This window comes from Lissotriton helveticus, chromosome 2_1 (assembly GCF_964261635.1).
Source record: "Lissotriton helveticus chromosome 2_1, aLisHel1.1, whole genome shotgun sequence".
Lineage (NCBI taxonomy): Eukaryota > Metazoa > Chordata > Amphibia > Caudata > Salamandridae > Lissotriton > Lissotriton helveticus.
The window spans coordinates 168,319,754-168,337,370 of NC_136059.1; positions in this window are offsets into that span (position 1 = coordinate 168,319,754).

Here is a 17,617-nt window from a genome sequence, read left to right on the forward strand (position 1 = left end):
TTCAGAAGACACGCTTGCGAGTGGGCAAGACAAGTAATTTATAGCCAGGTTGGTGGTCTCTGGCCACACATCTGTTTTCCCATGCCAATATGCCAATCGGTCATGAGAAAGATGGACCTCTTTTGAGTCATTCAGATAAGCCTGCACCATCGACTCAAGGTTCTCCAGGGTTCCTCCACTTTGCTTACTTTTTCTGGTACCATTTCAGAAGCAAACCCAAGCTGAGTTAGCCAATCCTCTTCTTCACACAATATTACTGTTGTGTCTGGTGCAGATGATACGGTTGCTGGTGTCGTTAACGGCTGAGAGGGAAAATCACTCACTTCTGCCACAGCCACAAATGCAGATGTGGATTTTTTTGACTGCGGACGGCCTGCTGATGCTGATGTACTGCCTTTTCCTTCAATTTCCTGCCATTCTCTTTCAAACCGACTGGCTGACACAGCTAGCCAATGTTTGTACTTTGTAACATCTGCGTCATCAAAAGGAAAGAATACTCTGCCTGCCACTGCCTTTTTGTACCGTGGATCCAGAATAGTAGCTCAAATGTAATGCTGTTCTGTGTTGATCATTTCAAGACGATCATCGCCAAGTAGGCGGTGTAATAACTTCTCCGCCAACTCAAATGCTTCTTCCTTTCCATCTTTTTCAAACTTAGAACACACCGCCTTCAGTCGGTGCTCTAGCATGCTCAACAAAGGGATAGCTTTTCCCAAATTACAGTCCTCCCTGCTGACTGCACGCGTGAAGACCTCAAAAGGACGAAGCATGTCTGTCAGGCTTTTAACTAGGTTCCATTGCTCGACCTGTATCCTCATGTCTATCATAGGTGTACCCAGTTTAAAGAAATACTGATTGACTACCGCATACTGCTCATACAGATGCTCAAGCATGTAGAAGGTTGAGTTCCTATGTGTTGCCACCTCCTGGATGAGTGCTTTCACTGGCAATTTACGTTCATGTTGCAGGCACCTCAGCTGCTTCAGTGCCTTAAAAGAATGGTTGAAATGTGTGCACATTCTTCGGCAGGTGGTCAGTAACTCGGAGACTGGACTTTCTTCACTCAAGAATTTTTTAACAACCAGGTTTATACAGTGCGCCAGACACGGCACTCTGAAATAGTTACCCATATCCATGGCCTTAACTACATTGGCGCCATTATCCGTGGAATCATAACCAATCATGCGTTTTCTTGGGGACAGCCATTCAAAGACGTTTGTGTTAAACTCATACAAAATGTTTTCTCCTGTATGACTTTTCTCCATGGCAAACATGGCTATTGTTGCATGTTTCCGAGCAGCTTTATAAACTTTGTCAGAGTCAACACCTGCGTTTATCTTTGCTTTAACCCCTGAAAAAGAGACCCAGTGAGCAGTGATGCACATGTAATCAGTGGCAGCGCAACTGGTCCACATGTCTGTTGTCAGATGTATAGTGTGAACAGCACTCTTCTGCTAAGCTGCCCCAATCACCTCCAGCACATCTTCATGTAGTGCTGGAACCGCAACTCTGGCAAAATAGAAACGGCTAGGAACCTTCCATTTAGGGCAGAGCGTTGCCACCATTTCAAGAAAACCCACCCCTTCCACAAAAGAAAAAGGGAGAAGGTCCAGCGCTAGCATTTTAGCCAGCTTAGTGTTATACAAACGCGCCATTGGGTGGTTGCGTTCATATGGCGCTTCTGAAAACAACATGCTTCTAATGGTGGGCTGGACCATTTTACGGGATGATGATGACTTCTGCGACCCAGTTACGCTCAGTGATGATGAACTTTTTCGCATTGGTGTCTCACTCTCTCCCACACTCTTAGTGTGGCTCATATATCTTGCAGGGGGTGTGCTGCTGACAGGGGTACTGGGTGTAACTGAAGAAATGATTGACGCTTCTTCCTCCTCGTCATCAGCAGATGAAACATCAACAGATACAATTTGTTGACTTGCAATTCGGGCATCCTTGATCTCCCTTAGGTGCGCATGCCATTTGACAGTGTGCTGTCTCTCAAGATGACCTCTCTGGCCTCCGGTACCATAGTTGGTACCAAGCTTACCACGACTAACTCGAAGCTTACAAATGGTACAAATGGCTATGTTTTCCCTTGTTGGGCTAACACTGAAGAAGTCCCAAACTGCGGACTTCAAATGTCTGTGGGGGGCGGAGGAGGCCATACTGGGAATGCTGCTAATGCCAGATGAACTGGAGGATGTGTGTTGCCAAAATTTAGTACGTTGTGCATTTACAGCACCACTAATTGAGGAAATGGAGGTCGAGGTGGATGGAGGTCCCTTCTGGCGGGAAAATATGGAAGCTGTAGGTGGTGGTGTACTAGTTAACTGCATTCGTGGTGGTCCCATTCCCACGTCGCCATCATCATCATCACGCTCAGCAGCATTTCGGGCTAGGGTTAAAAAATGTCTGTGTGCTGCATGCCCGCTGAGGCTGGAGTGATGTCTATGATGACTGCGTCGTCGTCGTGAGAGTCTTCATCAGCAGGAGTAGTATACGCCACTTCTTGTTCAGCGTCATCATCGCACTCCGTAACTCTGAGACTTTCGGGGACCTTCCTTTTACGCTTAGCTACCTTTGTCAGATCATGGTGTGCCTCACTCTCAGACGGCCGTGGTGGTTCCCAAGTTTCATCCATATCATCAGAAGGAATGGGGGTTGAATAAGAAGTTGACACCATACTTGATCTTTTCCTTGCTGAGGATCTGGAAGACAATGAATCATCAGGAGGAGTGGCTTCCTCATGTGATACCTCGGCTTGAATGTCGATTTCCTGATGTGCCCCTACTTCGGGAGGAACAACTATTGTGGGCACTTGTGCCGCTCCATGCACCTCTGCTTGCTCCTCTCCTTGCGCCGCCTCTCCTTCCACATGTACTTGGGCTTGTACTTGCACATGTGCTTGTTGTTGCGGCTGTGGTTGTTGAACACTTGTCAGATGAGTTACAACAACCTGTGTTGATTGAGGGATGCTGCTACTTTCTTGCGATGAGCCAACATCACTGGTCGATGGTGATTGAACAACTATACTGGCTGCCTCTGCAGCACTCAAGGGCTTGGACCTAAGTTGGCGTGGTGGTGGTGGCACTGAGCCCAATGGAGTGGAGGTGCTGCTCCCAGCTTGGTCCCCAGCAGACCCCGCTGCTGCTGCAGGCGTACTTTTTTTTCCAAAACAATGCGGCGGTCGGCACACCAGTCTCCTTGGTAAGTGGCGCCACTTGCTTCTTCTGCTCCTTACTGGCAACTTTCTTGCTAGAGGAGCTACGGGCAACTTTTTTGGGGCCATCTTCTTCAGATGTCAGAACAGCAGGCCGCAGTTGCACAAGTTGCAGAGTTGTCTGTGGCCACACGTGACGTTGTGCTGCACACACCGCAGCAGGACTTCTTCCTGGCACTGATGAGGAACGATGAGGCTGATGATTCGTCTTTCTGCACCTAAAAGCAAACGAAGCCAGAGGAACATCGGTTAAATAAATGTTGCATATGAGGCGCTTCAATTAATAGTTTGCAAGTAAGCATTTTTATTATACCCACCCCCCAAAATGGAAAGACCAATAAAATACACCACTGACAGAGTACCCCTGGGCATAATGGATGAAAGCATGGCAGACTGGGTGCAGACCTATGACACAACAAAGCACACTGCCTGGCTTCAAAATTGCCCCTAGACCCCCACCCACATGGCCAGTCCCTGCCTGGACCAGGCCTCAAAATGGCCCCCAGCCACATGGCCATGCCCCATCAACACCCCAAAAATTCGAAAAACACACAAAAATCACCACAATCCAATGCCATCCATGCCCTCCATGATCTTTACATTCAAGACACCCCACAGAAAGACTAGGCCCATGCACCACTGAGTACCCCTGGGCAAAAGGCCCCAACAACAGCCAAAAAATCGAAAAACACACAAAAATCACCACAATCCAATGCCACCCATGCCCTCCATGATGTTTACATTAAAGAGACTCCACAGAAAGACTAGGCCCATACACCACTGGGTACCCCTGGGCATAATGGATGAAAGCAAGGCACATTGGATGCAGGCCTATGGCACAAAGCACACTGCCTGGATTCAAAATGACCCCTTCCCCCCCACCACATGGCCCTGGACCATGCCTCAAAATGGCCCCCACCCACATGGCCATGCCCCATCAACACCCCAAAAAATCGAAAAACACACAAAAATCACCACAATCCAATGCCATCCATGCCCTCCATGATGTTGACATTAAAGAGACCACACAGAAAGACTAGGCCCATGCACCACTGGGTACCCCTGGGCATAATGGATGAAAGCAAGGCACATTGGATGCAGGCCTATGGCACAAAGCACGCTGCCTGGATTCAAAATGGCCCCTTCACCCCCACCACATGGCCCTGGACCAGGCCTCAAAATGGCCCCCACCCACATGGCCATGCCCCATCAACACCCCAAAAATTCGAAAAACACACAAAAATCACCACAATCCAATGCCATCCATGCCCTCCATGATCTTTACATTCAAGACATCCCACAGAAAGACTAGGCTCATGCACCACTGAGTACCCCTGGGCAAAAGGCCCCAACAACAGCCCAAAAAAGAAAAACAAACAAAGATCACCACAATCCAATGCCATCCATGCCCTCCATGATCTTTACATTCAAGACACCCCACAGAAAGACTAGGCCCATGCACCACTGAGTACCCCTGGGCAAAAGGCCCCAACAACAGCCAAAAAATCGAAAAACACACAAAAATCACCACAATCCAATGCCATCCATGCCCTCCATGATGTTTACGTTAAAGAGACCCCACAGAAAGACTAGGCCCATACACCACTGGGTACCCCTGGGCATAATGGATGAAAGCAAGGCACATTGGATGCAGGCCTATGGCACAAAGCACACTGCCGGGATTCAAAATGGCCCCTTCCCCCCCACCACATGGCCCTGGACCATGCCTCAAAATGGCCCCCACCCACATGGCCATGCCCCATCAACACCCCAAAAAATCGAAAAACACACAAAAATCACCACAATCCAATGCCATCCATGCCCTCCATGATGTTGACATTAAAGAGACCACACAGAAAGGCTAGGCCCATGCACCACTGGGTACCCCTGGGCATAATGGATGAAAGCAAGGCACATTGGATGCAGGCCTATGGCACAAAGCACACTGCCTGGATTCAAAATGGCCCCTTCACCCCCACCACATGGCCCTGGACCAGGCCTCAAAATGGCCCCCACCCACATGGCCATGCCCCATCAACACCCCAAAAATTCGAAAAACACACAAAAATCACCACAATCCAATGCCATCCATGCCCTCCATGATCTTTACATTCAAGACACCCCACAGAAATACTAGGCCCATGCACCACTGAGTACCCCTGGGCAAAAGGCCCCAACAACAGCCAAAAAAAAGAAAAACAAACAAAGATCACCACAATCCAATGCCATCCATGCCCTCCATGATCTTTACATTCAAGACACCCCACAGAAAGACTAGGCCCATGCACCACTGAGTACCCCTGGGCAAAAGGCCCCAAGAACAGGCAAAAAATCGAAAAACACACAAAAATCACCTCAATCCAATGCCATCCATGCCCTCCATGATGTTTACATTAAAGAGACCCCACAGAAAGACTAGGCCCATACACCACTGGGTACCCCTGGGCATAATGGATGAAAGCAAGGCACATTGGATGCAGGCCTATGGCACACAGCACACTGCCTGGATTCAAAATGGCCCCTTCACCCCCACCACATGGCCCTGGACCATACCTCAAAATGGCCCCCACCCACATGGCCATGCCCCATCAACACCCCAAAAAATCGAAAAACACACAAAAATCACCACAATCCAATGCCATCCATGCCCTCCATGATGTTTACATTAAAGAGACCACACAGAAAGACTAGGCCCATGCACCACTGGGTACCCCTGGGCATAATGGATGAAATCAAGGCACATTGGATGCAGGCCTATGGCACAAAGCACACTGCCTGGATTCAAAATGGCCCCTTCACCCCCACCACATGGCCCTGGACCAGGCCTCAAAATGGCCCCCACCCACATGGCCATGCCCCATCAACACCCCAAAAAATCGAAAAACACACAAAAATCACCACAATCCAATGCCATCCATGCCCTCCATGATCTTTACATTCAAGACACCCCACAGAAAGACTAGGCCCATGCACCACTGAGTACCCCTGGGCAAAAGGCCCCAACGACAGCCAAAAAATCAAAAAACAAACAAAAATCACCACAATTCAATGCCATCCATGCCCTCCATGATCTTTACATTCAAGACACCCCACAGAAAGACTAGGCCCATGCACCACTGAGTACCCGTGGGCAAAAGGCCCCAACAACAGCCAAAAAATCGTAAAACACACAAAAATCACCTCAATCCAATGCCATCCATGCCTTCCATGATATTTACATTAAAGAGACCCCACAGAAAGACTAGGCCCATACACCACTGGGTACCCCTGGGCATAATGGATGAAAGCAAGGCACATTGGATGCAGGCCTATGGCACAAAGCACACTGCCTGGATTCAAAATGGCCCCTTCACCCCCACCACATGGCCCTGGACCAGGCCTCAAAATGGCCCCCACCCACATGGCCATGCCCCATCAACACCCCAAAAAATCGAAAAACACACAAAAATCACCACAATCCAATGCCATCCATGCCCTCCATGATGTTTACATTAAAGAGACAACACAGAAAGACTAGGCCCATGCACCACTGAGTGAGTACCCCTGGGCAAAAGGCCCCAACAACACCCCAAAAAATCGAAAAACACACAAAAATCACCACAATCCAATGCCATCCATGCCCTAAAAGATGTTGAAATTCAACAAAACAGTTGCATCATGCACCCATAACTAACCCTGGTCCTACTGGATACTGTGGCTACCCACAATATATTTTATTTAATGTTCTGAAAAAGTTCCAAAATTGTAGTTGCAGCAACTGTAATGCCCCAAACAAACTTACTTGTGAAATTTCTAATCCAAAAGTGATCCAAAGAAAGTCAAAAAGGCCTCAAATCCAAATATCCAGCAGCATCCACAAAAAGTAATCCTTCCAGGTCAAGATCCAAATCAAAGTGACCAGCACATGAAGAAAGCACTGGGAGGAGCCTGCTGGACAGGAACAGGAAGTTGGAGACTGTGGGGCACTTCCTTCCTCCCACCCCCCCCCCCAAAATGGACTCCTTGCAACAAAAAAAAGTGCAAGCAAATGTCAACCTAAGGAGTTATTCTGATAAAAATCATAATTTTCAAGGTTTACTGCCTGCTGGTGGATTTCTTGTGCGAAATTGCAAATTTTGCAATCTCGCAATTGCGAGATTGTCGCTGCCCGCCGCATCTACGTGTTCGCAAGTGTTTACTCCCGCGATGCGTGATCACGGGCCTTTATGACGTACTCGCGTTGCCAAACTCTCCCTGTGCAAGGTGGCAAGCCGCGATGACGTAATCGCGGTCGAAAAACTCCCGCGGGATCCCGCAGTAAGATCCAAAATGGCGCAGCACACGCAAACATGGACAAAAACAACTGATCAGACTCTGAATGACGGTAAGTGAACGCTGTGCGCCGCAAAATTGTATAGTATTCTATTTGCCAAGTGCGACCAAGCAAAAAAATCAATTTCGCGCGAATTTGCGAATTTTCAGCAAATTCGTGACAGTTCGCGGATTGCGAATTCGCCGAAAATCCGCGAGCGGAACGGATTTTACGCCCACGCTTATTGATTTACTTGCTTCACTTTTTGCAAATCAGTTCATAGATGATACTGACCACTTTCTTTGTGCTAGTTTTTTGTATTTGTGTAGCAAGATGGGTTTCACCCATTTCACTTCCTGTATATTTTTGCTTTTGTACTCACCGGTTTTGGACTTACTCTGAGTGAGTTACTCACTGTAAATTCTGTATGTGCACACATGTGTGGGCTGAGTATGTGATACAACTGCCAGCTCACCCCTCCATCTGTGCACAGGAAGCTTGTTGCAGAATGGACCCTTTAAGGATTGATGCTGACATGGGACCTTATTTTGCATTGGGATTGTTTGCTCCCGGTGCACCCTTTAAAATGTGCGCCAGGTGCAAGTTATCACAATGCTCCCTATTCTAATGTATGTGCTGCCCCACTGGAGCTGCAAACTCGCGCTGCCCAGGGGGCAGTGCCTGCATGTGAAAATATGGTGCAGCTGCTCTGTGTTTTCACAGTGCAGGCAACACCAGCCTGCACTTTTACAGGGTATTAGAGATCACCTTGCAGAAGGGTTCAGTCAGTGACTGCACCCGTCTGCAAGGACATGTCAGGGAGATCCATGGGACCCCCTTTACCACCTACAGAGGGCTGCTACCTGGAGGCGCACTGACAGTGCGCCACCTTTTAAATGGCGCACTATCAGTGCACATCCTGGGAGCTGCTTTGACTCTGCGCCCGTGTCTGTAATAGGGCGCTGGGGCAGAGTCAAAGGAATACCCTCATTTGCATAGGGCACGCCCCTATGCAAGTGAGGAAACACTCTCTGAAGGTAGCGCTGGCACTTTAAGTGAGCCAGCGCTATTGGTAATATAGCAGGGGACGCACAAGCGTCTGCGCCACCTTCTATAATACCAAAGTGCACCAGGGGGGAGCAAAGCGGGAGCAAACACCCATTGTGTCCCCAGGGCGCTTATTGTAATACAGCCCCTGGTGTGGGCCTTATAATGTGAGGGGGCATTCATAGTGTACATCTGAAGTGAAACAGGTGCTTCACCTGATTTATTAATCTGTCCCAGAGTACAATTGTGGAATTATATATTATAGAATTATATATATAGAATAATAATATATAGAAAAATACATTTCTCCCGTGGTTAGCGCTGCTTTTTTTTATCACTAACAGGGTTAGCGAAATCCTTGATAATGGGAGAAATGTCGCTTAACCACATTTCTCCTATTATTTTTAACTGGAACGCCCCCTTTGCATCTCATTAGAGATGCAAGGGGAAGCGTAGAGAAAAAGGATGCTAACATGCAAATTTATGTGTTAACACCCTGTTGCTGCTAGGGAGATTATTTTATCTCTGCTTTCTTGGCTTTTAAAGCCAAAAAGGCGGATATAAATCCCTTGATAATATGCCCCTGTATTTCTGCCCGAATTTAGTGATCATTTCAATGGAAAATGTGTTGTCTCTAAATGACAGTGGTTACCACACCAGGCTTTAGTAATATACTTGTGACTAAAAGGCGTCATGAACTCCACTCTTTAGCAGCCTGAGCGGGGGTGGGCGCACCTGGACAGTGCTGTGTGGCATATATTACTTAAATTGATGTTTACTTTGATGATCTGTGACTTTACTTAGCTAAGCAGCTTTCTGTATAGAAACTCATAAAATTCACTGTAAGAGAACAGTATAATGGAGCTGCGACTGGTGGAACAAGAGACCACATTATGGTAGGAGAGAGGGCTGGAGAGATGGGTAGATGAAGTGATGGATGGATGGATGGAAAGAATGAGAAATGGGTAGATAGATGAACAGAATGAAGGATGGATGAATGGAAGATACGTTGAGCTAAGGATGACTGGGTGGACATTTGCAGAGATGAGTGAATGAATGAAGATTACCATGGCTGGATTGACAGGGAGAGTGGTAGATAGATGAAAGGATAATGAAGAAAACGATAATATGGTGATGGACGGGTTGGTGGGTGATGGCTGTGAGGAAAAGAATGGAGGGAAGAAGGAAGGTTGAAAAAGACAGACAGAAAAGGATAACTTGAGAGAAGGAAGGAAAGATAAATAGATCAAGATAGTAGGAGGGAAGAGGAAAGGTTGAATAGATGGATGGAAAATGTTAGAAGGAAGAATTGAGATGGAGATGGAAGAAAGTAAGAAAAGAAAAGTGGCAACCAGTAGAACGAATGCTGGGCATGCCTGCATCACTCACTCAGTGATATTTTGAATATGATTAAAAAGTGTGTGGGGGGAGGGGGTATTTTCATTCTGGCTACTCCCTTGCAGTGCACTGAACAGCTTTAATATGAGAATTAGGACAGGCATCAGGACAGGACACACAACACAAAGGGATTTTCGGCCACAACAACAGAAACAACTTTCAAATGTGTCTACACTTAAGCTAAGAGGCCAATAAGCTAAACTATTCACATCAAGGGCCACATTTATCACTGTGTTGCAATGCTCTTGCACCATGCAAGAGGGTGCAAGTTCGGCACAACACTAAAGTCAGATTTATCAAGTCACGCAAGGCCTCCTCGCGTGGACCTACATGGCTTGGTAAATCTGGAGTAACGCAAGACAGCGCAAATCGCTGCCTTGGGTTACTCTGCCCCCAGGGAGGCGATACCTGGCTGGAGCGTGGGTGTTCCCACGCATCCACCCATGGATTTTGGTGCCTTTCCAGATTTACCATTAGTGGTAGACCTGAGAATGCGTCAAAATGCTACACCTCCACAGGGGAGGCGTAGCAAGGAGAAATATCTTTATTTCGTCTAATTTTTTATCCTTCTATCTGTGCTGCATTCTGCATGTGTATTAAAGATGGAAAACATAGAGAATATGTAGAGAGGGAGGCAACAAGACACAGCAGCTCTGCCACATGTGTTCCTGAGGCAAATGTGGCAGCAGGAGACTCTCCTATACCATCAGTCTTCATGCCCCATCAGCCTCCGGTAGAAGCAAATTTTCACAGGTTCCCAAGACCCATAAGCAACCTGACAGCCATTGCCATAAAATCCTATCCATCACTAGGCCCGCTCCTATCTCGAGCATCCCCCAGGGTCGCATTGTAAAAGCGTGTGTGGTTCAGCCAGGCGTGCCTCTGTTATGCAACCGTTCTGGAATCTCCTATGAGCCTTACAACTCCTTTGTGGTTAGGACAGAAACTTCCCATAACCCTGACAATAGACAAACATAGTATTTGAGCCAGGAACTGGAAGGTGACTACACTACCATGGCTTGCCCATCCCTGCAGATATTTCACAAAACATCTGCTTCTGAAAAATTTACCCAGGTATTTCACACGTGGTTAATAGAAGCGGGTGGGCTACCAAGAAGAACCCCTAAATTGTGGACCATCTCATTTGGACCAGAGCAGGGGGTGGAGGAACAAAACACTGTCAATATCTTTAAACTTTATTCTATTGATTGTATGTTTCCGTAGATACACTCCGTGTAGGTAAAGATAGCCAATAGGGTTTGAAAGACTGCAATAAACTGCCTCTGTTGTCATCACTAAGAATGGCTTACTTTTATTCATCAAACATGCCTCCTGTTTTCTTCCTGAAATTTGAAGGGACTGTGGTGAACAAAGATGCAGGCCCTCTCTACACCTGATAGGTGTGTTTTAAGTTGGGGCATGCAGGTTTGGTTTGTTCGAAGGCAATGACCAGTTACTTATGGGTAATATTAATTACTCTGAGTCTTAGACCTCCCAGTCACAGCCCTTACACACATGAGTGATAGCTCCTCCCCACAGACATCCCAAGCTGGAACTCCCCTGCTCCCATCCCTACACTCTAGGCCATGCCCACATCCTGTGGCACATAACCCATACCTTACGTTCCAACATCCTGTACCACAAAGCACAAGAAGCCGAAACAGGGAGGGAGCATTGGGTACCAGGACTGTGACAGGGAGGTCTCAGACTCAGAGTAAAAAATATTATCGGTAAGTAACCAGTCATTACCTCACCAGACTTCCCCGTCGCAGTCCTTACACAAGTGAGCAGATACCAAGGCAAGAATTGGCTTCAACAACAGACCTGCAGACAGACTTTATTAGAATAACAAGCAGCAAAGTTACACCCCCGGCACAGAATGCATCAATGCGTTCCCAAAGCTGGCAGACCCAGCACCACACCGACCACCAGGTGATAATGAGACATAAAGGTGTGGGGGGCACTCCAAGTGGCAGCCTTGAAGATCTCCGCCATATACACCCCATGAAAAAAAGCCCAGGAAACAGTCATCCCCCGAGTCGACCGCCCCTGCACAGATCCAGGCACTGGCACTCCACTGGACTCATAAGCTGCCAAGATTGCCCACCTCAGCCACCTACTGAAAGTAGCAGCAGGAGGCTTCAGACCTTGACCCACCATGCGAAAAGTAAGAAAAAGGGAATCCACTTTACGCAACGGGAGGGTACGAATAAAGTACACACCAAGAGCACGCTTCACATCCAAACAGTGCAGTCGCACCTCCTCCTCAGACTGAGGATCAGGGCACAAAACAGGTAGCACAAGCTCCTCTGAGCATTGAAAAGAGGAGGGAACCTTAGGAACAAAAGAAGGGTCAGGCTGGAGAACCATCTGATCCGGATAACACTTCAAAAACATGCCCAATTTCAGAACTCTTCTGGCCGAGGTGATAGCCACAAGGAAAACCACATTGATAGTCAAAAACCTCTTCCATCTGCGTAAAAAGGAGCCGACTGCAATACCCTCAGCGCCAACGGGAGATCTCAACCTGGAGTCAAGGACTTAATCACAGGCTTCTTGAGAAAACAACTCCTCAACAGCCAGGATACCAAAGGCACAAAAGCCTCATAGGCAGAACCCCGAAGAGCCCTCACAGTCTCCCACTGAGCCCTTAAAGAGTAAACCACCAAGCCTAACTCAAAACCATCCTTCAGAAAGTCCAAGACAAGCACAAGATCCACAGTCAGGGCAGACCGGCCCTTATCAGCACACCAACCCTGAAAGGACACCCAATGCCGAGCACAAGATTTATGGGTAGAAGGCATACGAGACTGCTGAATAAAGAGATCCACCCCAGGAGGACACCCCAGAGCCACCAGGTTTTTCCTTTCAACAGCCAGCCCACCAGTTGCAACCGAACCAGACACTGCAGAGACAGAGCTGGAAATGACAGAGGACAGGGGTCCACCGGAGGCTTCCAGCAAGGCTCCACAACCAACTGTAACAACAGAGGAAACCAAGTCTGCCTGCTCCGGACTGGAGCCACCAGGATCACAGAGGCCCTGTCCAACTTGACCTCCAGAAGAACCCTCTGAATTTAAGCAATCGGAGCAAAGGAATACATCAAACCTGTGACCCACAGAAAGGACAGAGCATCCACCCTCCCAACCGTCTCTGACTGGCACGGAGAGCAAATTTCCCTTAAGATGTTCTCCAGGGTTGGAAACAGGCCCTCCCTGGGCACCCCAAACATCCGCATGAGCACCCCAAACATCTTGCGATCCAAACACATTTCCGACAGGGAGGGAAACAACCTGCTCAAATGACCCGCTTCTGAGTTCAACACCCCAGGCAGCTGCAGCAACCTCAGTGACAACGAATTCAGCCGACTGGCAAATCTGTTGAGCCACTTTTGCACACTCCTGGTGGTTAACATAGCACACCACCACAGTGTTGTCTGTCTGCAACATTACATCTCGCTGCAGGACCCAAGGAAGAAAATGATCCAGGGCCAACTGTACGACCTTCAACTCCCTCCAGTTGGAAGACATCAGAGCCTCCTGGACCTACCAGATCCCCTGAACTGAATCTTGAGCAGTCACAGTTCCCCAACCCTCTGGCATTCGTCGTCAGAGCCAACCACCAGGCCAACTTCTTGGAAATCCCTGCTGCACCCCCTCCCGCCCCCTGGAATCAACAGTTTGTAATCCTGAGATCTCAGACACCAGTATCTCAAAATGGGATTCACAAGGAGGTACAAGAAACAATCATGACTTTCGCTGCCATCAACCCCTGCACTCTCAACCACTGTGGAGCAATGGAAGTGGGAGAGGCCAATACCCTCCTCAGTTCTTTCATATGAGTCAACCTGCGAAGTTGGGAAAGCCACACTTATCCACCCCTGTGTTGAAGAACCCTCCAATGAAGAGCAGTTCCTGAATGGGGAATCAAATGGTACTTTCCCAAGTTTAGAATCCACCTGAACTTCTGCAGGAGACGGCAGATATCCTGGGTATCTGAGTGAAAGAAGAGGAAGAAATCAACCAAGTATGGAAACAGCTGGATTCCCTGAGCATGCAACGACCCCACCAAGGGAGACAACACCTTAGTAAACACCTTAGTAAACACCCTAAATGAAGCAGAGAGACCAAAGGGCAGTACCTGAAACTGGATATTGCTGCTGTCCAGACAAAACTGCAGAAACTGCTGTGAGTCACTGTGAACTGGGACATGAAAATATGCATTCAGAGATGTGAGAAAGTCTCCCGCCGAAAGGACGGGCAGAATCAACTGGAGAGTCACCATCTTGAAGCACCGGTGAGGAATGCACAAATTCACTGCTTTTAAATCCAACACAGGACGGTAATCTCCATTGGGCTTCCTGATCAGAAACAGAATAGAGTAAATCCCTTTTATCCATTGCCCCACAGGGACCTTCACAATAGCCCCCTTGAACAACAGGTCCTGAACCTCATACAACAGAGCCTGCTTTTTGGCTGGAACACTGGGAACAGAGGTAGCATGGCGCACCTCCACTGGGGGATCCACAAACTCTATACAATGCCCCAGTTTGACAATCTGTAGGACCCAATCATCCCTGACAAACTCCTCCAAGACCAGCAAAAAGTTCCTGAGGTGATCCCCAACTAGGCCCTCCCCTCAAAACAATGGATAGTCACGATTTAGACTGACTGGAAGCTCACGAATTTCCTTGTTGTCCTGGGATCTTTGGAAGGAAGGGGTACCCCGGACACGTTCCCAACCACAAAAGGGCTGAGTGACCATTTTAGACTGAAACGCCTGCCCGAATGACCTTTTACAGCCAGCAAACTTTTCCTTCGGTGTAGGGCAGACCAGGGCAAACAACTTCTTGTCCGGTGCCATTTTCTTAATCATAGCTTTTAATGGATCCCCAAACAGTTTGGAGCCTGTGAAAGGTAATTTCATGAGCGCATTCGTTTGAGCTGCCTCCACTTTCCAAGGCTTAAGCAACAAATGCCGCCTAGCCATCACCGATGCCCCAGCCACTGCAGCCGAAGCACTAAGGGAATCAAAGAACAAGTCGGACAAGAAACGTAAATTCTGCTCCAACATAGTCAAGGACTCAGAGTGATCTTCCTCCTGAAGCAGATGCTCCGAAATACATTGACAGTCTTTCAACCGTGACTGGACCAGATGGGTCCAGTCACAGTTATAATATAAATGTAATATAAATAATAATAAATGTGTATGCTGCCGATAAAACAGCCAGGTTGGAAGCGTCAATTGACCTTTTCAAAGCCCCCTTAACCCTCTTTTCCCCAGGATCAGAAGGAACCGCAACCTCCGAAACAACCAGACTCTGTGATGAAAGTCCAGCCATCAGGAATCAACCTTCACCACCGAAGGGAATTCCTCTGAAAACCCTTGCAGAGGATATCGCGTAGCCAGAAACCGGGGAAAGGCATGTTTATCGACATCCTTCTATTCCCCCTCCAGTACATCCTGGACAGAGTTATGGACAGAAAGTCCTTCAGTCTTCTGTTTCTGATAATTGGCAGAAAATCTTCAGACTCCTCTGCCACTGAGGGATCAGGGAACCCCAAATTGTCCGGAACATGCTGTAGAATACTGTGAAGGTCAGTCTCATGAATAAACCGACCCCTCACCTCATCCTCTGAATCACCGTCAGGATCGGGAGGAACAGAGGTATCCAATTTCTGCTTCTTTGCCCCCAGGGACTCTCTAGCCTGAAAGGCAGCAGAAACAGTGGCCTCAATCATTCTTTGAACATCCACCAATGAAGGTGCAGTGGAAGGCCCAGCAACCACTTCTCTGATCTCTTAACGCCATCCATGATGAGTCAGAAGCCAGAGGCAGCACATCCAATCTATATGCATACCAACCCATTGACCAGCAAATTAGTACAATCCCATCCACCCACATCGCCCCTTAACAATTTGCTACAAAGCAGGAGCACCACACCACCATGCCTGCCAATAAAAAATCACTACCCATGCCATTAGACTTAAACAACCCTTTCCCGCAATTCGCACAGTTAAAACAGAGCCCAGAACTTCTCCATAGAAGCTTACAGAAGACGTAGATTACAGCAGCTGGTATACCCAGGGTACCTCCCCTCTGGGTAATAACCAGACTTGACCCCGCTTAAACTCTGAGATCCGACGAGATCAGGTTTGTTCAAGATGGTATGGGTGAAGGCTCTTCCGAGCTCCGGGCCCCCCTGGCACTAAGAAACTACTGAACGGAGCCCGTGGCTGTCGCTTTAACCAGGACCCTAGCCACGCCTCCCTAATGTGAAAGCGTTTGTCCTTGCACTGCCGCACCGTACAATGTTATCCGGTGCCCAACGCCTAACTGAAACAACCAACAGAGGCCCTGGCAGTCCCGCTGTAGTCGAAACACCCGCTACACCTCTGACACACGACCAGCAACACGCCAAGAGAACCATAGAGAAAGTGACTCACCAAAACACGCTGGGTATGCCGGCGAAGCGCAGCAAACAACACTGGATTGGGGTCATTGGCAGTCCCGCTGCAGCAGGAACCTACACCAAGCCTACATTCCCTGAGCCGCACTGTTTCCTCCAAGCTGCATCCACAGGAAGTCAATAAAAAATACAATTGGAGTCGGCTATGGACAAGGAATCCATGGTACACCACACCACCACAACCCGGGTGCACTGGGCGTGACAAACCCCCCTAGCTCCTTGAGACCCTCGCGGGTATGTAGTGCACTTTACAAATGATTGATTGATTGAAAACCCTCGCACAATACTGTGCCTTCTGCACAGAGCAGAGCCGTCCCACTACAGCAGGGACTTAATAAAAAAAAAATGGCAGCTGAAGCAAACCGTTCACACTAACCAAGTATACACTAGAGTTCCAGCCAGACTACAGATCTGCAGAAGAAAAAAAATGATGATGAAAGGCAAGGTCGGGGGGTTATGTGCCACAGGAAGTGGGCGTGGTCTGGAGGGTAGGGGTGGGAGAAGGGGAATTTCCTCTTGGATGTCTTTGGGGAGGAGCTATCGCTCATGTGTTCAAGGACTGTGACAGTGAGGTCTGGCGAGGACTATGGGCCATATGTATCAACATACCCTTTTGCGAATCCTTAATAGCGATTTTTAAGGAATCGCTATTTAGAAATCGCAAAATGGTATGTATGAAGAAATTCGCTATTTTTTAGCGATTCCTTAAAATTCCTTAATTGCGATTAGCAAATTGCTAATCGCTATTAAGGAATAATTTCCCATTCATTTCTATGGGCCAGGAGGCCCATAGGAATGAATGGGAAATTATTCTCAATTCGCGATTCGCAATTTGCTAATCGCAAATTGAGAATAATTTCAAGGGTGCAGGGGTGTCTCAAGAACACCCTGCTGCACCCCTGAAAATGACATGTGTGCGCATATGGCACACATACATGCCCTAAGGGCATGTATGAGCGTCACATGGCACCATTGGATTTTCAAAAAAATGCTTTTTTAAAAGAATTCGCAACTTTCCACCAACTAGAAGTTGGTGGTAATTTGCGATTCCTTAAGGGCATTTTGGAATTTCTTTTTCCTTGATTCATTGCATTTAAGGAATCGCAAAATTTGCGATTCCTTAAATGCAATCGCAAAATAAGGAATGGCAAATTTTGCGATTCCTTATTTTGCACCCAAATTGTTTGAGACA